This window comes from Orycteropus afer, unplaced genomic scaffold (assembly GCF_000298275.1).
Source record: "Orycteropus afer afer isolate SDZICR_OR568_19922 unplaced genomic scaffold, OryAfe1.0 scaffold00610, whole genome shotgun sequence".
NCBI classification, from domain to species: Eukaryota; Metazoa; Chordata; class Mammalia; order Tubulidentata; family Orycteropodidae; genus Orycteropus; species Orycteropus afer.
Window position 1 is genome coordinate 1,383,275 of NW_006922197.1, and position 7,604 is coordinate 1,390,878.

General features: G+C 40.3%; 1 pseudogene; it reads left to right on the forward strand.

Annotated features, from left to right (window-relative positions):
* The window catches only part of LOC122151602, a 13,319-nt pseudogene extending 6,752 nt beyond the window's left edge, over positions 1–6,567 (forward strand).
* Positions 6,568–7,604: the final 1,037 nt, after the last annotated feature.

Genomic DNA, 7,604 nt, shown 5'->3' on the forward strand with positions numbered 1-7,604 from the left:
CAGCTGCAATTAGAGTCACCATCTGATTAAGTTTATGATAATCTACTATCATTCTCCTCCATCTTTTTTTTTTTTTTTTTACACAGGCCAAATAGGCTAATTAAATGAGGAAAAGGCACAGTCTCAATATTACGGAACAACATGGCATGCTAACTATTCAAGTCCAAAAAATGTCTCAAGGTTGTCAGGGCATGGCAGGCTCCTGAACAATGACTTGTCTACATGTAGGGTTAAAGCATGCCAAAAAGTTAGAGACCTTCCTCAAAGGTGCTTCTTATATACTAGAATCAGACCACATCCCTAAAGCAGCTACTTAGCTGCTCCAGTAGATTTCACTGGGGAGTTGATTACCAATCTCACCATGGGGAATAACTGCATCCAGCCACCCAGCCACCCAGCCAGGCTCAGCCAAGTTGAAACACAGCCTTAACTACCCCATCATTGGCCATCATTGGCCCCCTTCTTTGAAACTATTGATATGTTTTTCCGAATGGCATCAGTTGCTTCATTCATCTTTTTCAGACTACAGAATTTTCTAGCCATTACTCAAAGTGATGGTAAGGGAGTAAGGCTAACCCAAAGCACTGTCTGCATCTGATAAACAAGGAAGCAGGTACAGAATGCAACAGCATAAGTCAATTCCAACTCATCGCAACCCACAATTGGGCTTCCAAGGCTGTAAATGTTGACAAAAATAGATTGCCACATCTTCCTTCTGCAGAGCAGCTAGTGGGTTTGAACTGCTGACCTTCTGGTTACCAGCCAAATGACTTATCCACTATACCATTGGAGCTCCTTCTTTTCTCTCTAGGGCAGTTGATATGGGACTCCAGGTCCCATAAGTGACTTCGAATTACAATGAGATTCTCTTCCTTGGTCCCCAAGTTCCCTTCTGAGGAGGAACAACTTTTACCCTAGTCTGTTTCCAAAAGTATCATGGGAACAAGTATAACAAATAGAAACTTCAACTACTCAAGATCAGGAAGCCAAGAAATAAGGCAGCTGAAATGCAGCTCCCAGACTTAAGGCAGACAGTTGTATCTGAGTGCTGACTTTGTCTTGTTGGAGCTTCTTCACAATTTGGTTGAGAACTTGTTGATCTTGCTTAGTGTGGCTTGAAATGTTCACTAAGGAACAGCAAGTGGCATTTATCTATATACAAACTTCCTCATGAGCTGCTAACAGTAAGCCTAGGGTGGCCCTATTTTGGAGGAGCATGTGCTATATGGAATCGACTTTCGTTTGGTGGGCAGAGGTTAGGTCTGAGGTTGAGTTACTGTTTCTGATGAAATGGAGATATTTTGAATAAACTGGTAGAGGACATGAAGGTCATCACATTTTTTTCCTACTCCCATCATGGGTAACAGAATCCACTGAGCTTTTTCTCAAGTGTTCCAGGTCATGTCCAGTGAGCTATGATGAAAATGGTGATTAGCTTGTGTGGAATAGAGAACTTCTTCAAGAGAAAGAACATGGGTTCCTCCTGCCTAGCTCCATTCAGGCTGCAAGTTCCGGCATGGTTGACTGGTTATATGTTGAATGCTAATTATTCATAAAGTCAATACACACCTGGATGTTTTAGGGAACATGTACTTGGTGGGAACTGAAAGATGGCTTTTGCAATGCTGTGACTAAGACCAAAAAAAAAAACAACCCTCACTACCATGGAATCGAATCAGACTCATAGCGACCCCTCCTTGGATTTCTTAGGTGGTAACTCTACAGACATAGATTGCCCATCTTCCTTCCGAGGAGTGGCTGGTGGGTTTGAACCACCAGCCTTCTGGTTAGCAGTCAAATGGCTTAGGCACTACACCACCAGAGCTCCCCAGGCATTCAGAAATGGTTACAACATGATTATCATGCTCATAAGTCTCATCGTTGAGGCTTGTCCAAATCCTGTTCTGGACATCAGTATCTGCATTTCATTACAATAAGGCCATTTCCCATATAGGCAGAGGACTTGATGGAATCCACTGGCTGCATAAGACGACCAGAGTCTGAGATCTGACATCACTGTATTGAATTCAATCTGTACTTTTGTAGGAGTTAATCAAATAAGCACCTTCTTCTTTTATCCAGTATCCCAAATGGACAGGGACTGGGATGGTGGGTGATCCCTGGGCACCATGGGAAGGGGAATGAGAAGACACCTAACAATTATTGGTCCAAACTGGTTCAGCAGTTTGTTGGAGTTGAATGACAGTGTTAAATTCCTATCCATTCTCACTGGAAAACATAAGTAATAGGTTGGAATAAACCATGAAAAGAGCCCTAGTTTGGATTCTATCATTTGGAAGGAGACTTAAGGTCCCTCGATAACTCCATTTTCCATTCATATTGATATTTTATTTATTCTTTGATTGGTGGGTATCTCTTAATGTGCATGTAATGTACCCAGGGTTTTACTTCCTCCAGCTTTACTTTGGTATATGTTGTCAGTAGAATGGTGTATAGGCCTTTCTACTTAGGTTTTTTTTTTTTTTTTTTTTTTTTCCTTTCTTCAAGGTACATAATTCTCTGTATTGCTAGGAAAACTGTAACTTGATTACAAATGTTAGAGAGATAATATATAAAATTAACATAATAAATCTAGTCTGTAATGAACACAATTAAAAACTATGTTGTAACCAGTTAATAATATTAAGAAAAGGAGTATCACACAAAAAAGGCATTGAATGAAGTCAAGTAGCTTTTTGGAGAATTTTTGGATATCTTTTTCTTTTTCTCCTGTAGTATTTACTTAAACATAATAAGAGATATTAGCACTGGCATAGACAAATCCTAAACAAAATTTGAAATATTCAGCAACATGCATAAGATCTTGTTTCATGATCTTAAAATTTGGCTATATACTTCAGATATCATTTTCTGGCCACAAGGGTGTTTGAGGGTGATTTTCAAATTTCTAGAGAGCTGACTAGTCCTAGGAGATGTTTTGGCTTTCCGAAGGTAGAGAATTTGGGAGCATGCCACATGTGATTTATAACATTTTAAATAAACTATTTAAAGCATTTTTTATTTATAAAACAGAAGCAAATAATATTTTGTTACTTTCCTATAAAGTTTTAAAATTGTCAGGAGTTTATCAAAGGAAAAATACCTGAGTCATTTAACCAAAGATCTTAAAGGTAGAAACTTCAACTTTGCCTAAAGCCATGTGGTTTGGTTTTCTTGCTCAGAAATTTATTCTGTTAAAACCCTTGTCTTTAAGGCAGATTGCATAAGAACAAAATTAAGTTTTTAACCCAGTAACCAAGAAAAAGTTTGTTATCTTAAGAATGAGAAATAAGTGGTTTTTTTTGTTTTGTTTTTGTTTTTTTGTTTTAATTCTTGTGAATTAATCTATTAAATCTTCAGTTGCAAATAAAGAAGAACCTTGATCATATAAAAAATAATCTTTAACAAATTTTCCCATATTTCTTGCCTTTGTTATATGTTTATCACACCATAATCCTTTAAAAAATATATATGAGCATGTTCAGTATTAGACCCCAATACACATACATACACAGCCTTCTGTTCTCTGTGGCATAACTTTAACCTCCTATTCAACTTTCCTCTGACCTTCTATCTCTTACCGTACACCCTCGAGTTTAGCTTTGACTATTTTTCATATTATGGCATAACCAGACATTTTCTTTTAAGGTGAAACAACTCTCCTTTTTCCTCTTAAAAATTTCGACCTTCTCTTCTTAACCTTTTGGAGGAAATTTTTACATTCTTTCTGCAAATCCTTATTTTGTCACAAAGTCATAAAGCTTCTACATACAATTTCTCATCCCATTTCCTTTCCCATGTACAAAATAGATCAAGTTGGAAGATTGTATTATGATTCAATGAACCATTTTCAGGCCACTGTTCATCATCTCCTAGAGTATACTGAGGCTAGGCAGTATTGCATAAAACCTTCATTCTGGATTTTTTTTTTCCCCCAAATAATGAGACTCAAAGTAAAAGCAATTTTTCAAAATACATCCTAGGGGACTGCAGTCCAGAGCTCAGTTATCCTGATTACACATTTTCTTTCTGTGGAGTAACCTGAGTTTTGGTAACTAAATTAGTTTCATGGGCTAAATGTTACCCGATCTCAGCCAGTTATCCTCTTTGTCAAACCTGAAAGGACCTTATCCTCCACACAGGGAGCTCCTTCTCCTTCCCAGGGCACTTACTACCAAGCTGTCTTAAAACCCTTCACCAACAGCAACACTGTTCAGTCTGAGGCTGGTCCCTGTCACCCAGGGTCGAAAAGTCCACCTCTGGAAGAAATGGTCCCAGTGTGAGCTAGGTGAAGCTATTGACCCCAGTGGCACAGGGACAGACTATGGATCTGGAAATGCTCAACCAGTGAGTCCCTTCATGGTCGCCAAAATTGTCACCTCCACAACATTGGGTATGTTGTCCAGCATGACTAAATCTAATAAAGACACACAAACATGAAGAATAGAAGGCACAGCTTTATTAAGATCACACAGAAGTTAAGACAGAGAAGGAAATTCCCTCATAGTCTGTCTATTTAGGTGCTTTCCAAGCCTTTGTGTTAAGGAAGGATTACATCAAAATCATATTGTCCTTACAATTTCATATGATTACAGCATGTGCAATAAAAGATAGTTTTTAATTCTTAGCATGTCTCATTACAGTGCTAAATCTCCACCCAGGGGAGTGATTTTTAATATGCTAATGTTCCCTTTCATCCAGCTATAGGCTATCCTTTAAGTATTTATGAGTCAGTCATCTGTGGTTAATGTTTAGGTCCTTTTTCTGACATCAGCATGTCTCCTGACCATGTGTTGTTTTTCAAAAAGTTATATTTTGTACTTCTCTTATCTCCCATTCTGAGGACTGTTGTGCATTACTCACACCTGCTGTAATAGACTTTGGGGAGCTGTGTCTCCATGCCATAGTCATACCTGCAGCCTACACAGGGTCCCAACGGTGACCTAGATTTCAAGGTCAGATTGTCTGAAAGCTGCTTTTCTGACTGACTCTCTCACTGTACTCACTCTGATCAAAAGCACTTGGACTGAATCTCTCCTGGGGTCTGTACCAACAGACAACTCTCCTGGGAAAAGACACACTTTCTCTAGTCCTGCCCATCCTTGTCAGAGCTCAAGCATTAGTCAGAAGCTAAACTTAACCATTTGTCTGAAAGAGAAAGATGTGGCAGTCTGCTTCCACAAAGATTTATAGCCTTGGAAACCCTATGGGACCATTCTACTCTGTCCTATAAGGGGGGCTTGAGTCAGAATCAACTCAATGGCAGTGGTTTGGGGTTTGGTAACTTTTTGCACTACCCAAAGTCTATCTATGCTTTGCTAACAAGGAAACAGTAGGTGGCGATGTTTAATAAATAATTTTCGTCTCCACTGGGAAAGGCAAGAGGAGCAGCAAGTGTGAAAAGTTGTGGGAAAATTTACCTGAAAAGTTCTGTGGAATGATACTAAATCTGAAATCTTCAGTCAGAGGTTTATTTCTTAAATTGCTCTGACTCAACTTCTCCACATCCAAAACAATTACAAACTACCTATGTTTGTTTTCAAGACTTTTTTCTTTCTTCTTTTTTTAAATTCCAGGTTTCTCAGGCTTTGAGGAAAACACTAAACCAAAGACCAGCAGTTTGATGATTCACAGTGATTTGGCTTTTGGGATTATCTTCCTCCTCCAGACCGGTGCTGGGCTCCTCGGGAATTCCTCACTTGTATGTCTTCACTTGTTATTTGCTGGACACAAACTAAAGCCCATTGACCTGATTCTCAGCCACCTGTGTTCAGCCAACGCCTTGGTGCTTCTCTCTAAGGGAGTCCGACAGGCTGTGACAGCTCTGTGGCTGAATGATCCGCTTGGTGATTATAAACCCGGGTTGTAAACTCCTGTTTAACCTTCACCGAGTGGCCTGCAGGCCCTCGCTCTGCACCACCTGCCGCCTCCTGAGTGGCTTCCAGGCCATCACAGTCAGCTCCGGTGCACCCAGTTGGACAGAGCTCAAAAGCAGACCCTCAGAGCATATTGTCACTTCCTGTTACAGCTGCTGGCTCCTTCACCTGCTGTTACACATTGTGACTCCTTTCAGGGTGGCTGGGGCAAAGCACAGCAGAAACACCTCCATGAGAAGTGGCATTGACTACTGCGCTGGTGTCTTTCAGCAGTCAGTCGGTCTGTCGCTCTATGCCCTCCTGCTTGCTTGCACTGATTCCATGTTTCTCAGACTCACGGTGTGGGCCAGCAGCTCCATGATTTCCCTCCTGCATAAGCACAGGCAGCGAGTCCAACCCATTCATAGCAAGCACCTCTCCCGGGAAGCTTCGCCCCAAGACCAGGGCCACCCACACGATCCTGGTGCTGGTGAGCATCTTCATCTCCTTCGCGCTATCTTCCTTCTTGCAGTTTTACGTGGCACTCTTTGATAATAAAAATATCAGCTTCTTCAAAATCTCCATGCTTGTGGCTGCAGGTTTCCCCACCGGCAGCTCCTTTGTGCTGATCAGCAGAGACATCCATATCTCCAGGCTCATCTTTGCTTGGAGAAGGAGTAAAATAAACTTCCTTCAACCAGAGTTAGAATAGTGAATATTCTCTTCTTCACAGCATGTTTATTTATTAACTTATTAATTTATCATATACTTTATGTATCAAGACTTTATACCAGGCACCTAATGTATAGAATTGTACATTGAGAGGTGAATTCCATGTTATTATCATATTTCTGGTCTATTTGTTGAAATAAACACTTTTAAAAACATTATTTCACTAGTATTGTAATTGTGGTGCACCATCAAGTAGATTACTATTCATAGTGATCCTGTTGGACAGAATAGAACTTTCCCATAAGGTTTTCCAGGCTGTACTACTCACGGAAACAGATCCCCTACAGAGCCTGGATGTGGGTTTGAACTACCAACCTTTCAGTTAGCAGCCAAGTGCTTATCCATTGAGCAAACATATAGGACCCCATTTCATGAGCAGTTGAATATAATTTCAGTAACACTGCAGTTAATGTCAGTGCACATTTCTAAAGAATGATAGCAGCATTCACTGGACTTGTGCCAGAATTCTTCAAGAATCCCCTTAAATGTGTCATTTAAACTGGTCCTGAGAAGTTGAAAGCATGAAGCTCTGTTGTCGTTAGGTGCCACTGAGTCAGCTCTGACTCAGAGCAGCGCTATGTGCAAGAGCACGAAACACTGCCCGGTCCCGTGCCATCCCCACAATCAATACAAACAGAAATCAAATCAATTCACAAATCAACCAGCAGCATTGGGCAAATCTGCTGCAAAAGAACGTTTAAAGTGCTTTTTTTTTTTTTAAAGTCACTTTGAGGATTAAGATGCACCTGACCCAAGCCAAGGAATCTTAAATTACCTCATATGCATGTGAAAGCTGTACAGTGAATAAGGAAAACTGAAGAAGGGTTGACACATTTGAATTATGATGTTGGTGAAGAATATTGAATATACCATGGACGGCCAGAGGAACTAACAAATCTATCTTGGAAGAAGTACAGCCAGAATACTCCTTAGAAGCAGGGATCACAAGACTTAATCTTACATACCGTGGTCATATTATGTCCCGGAGAAGGACATCACGCGTGGTGGAGTAGAGGA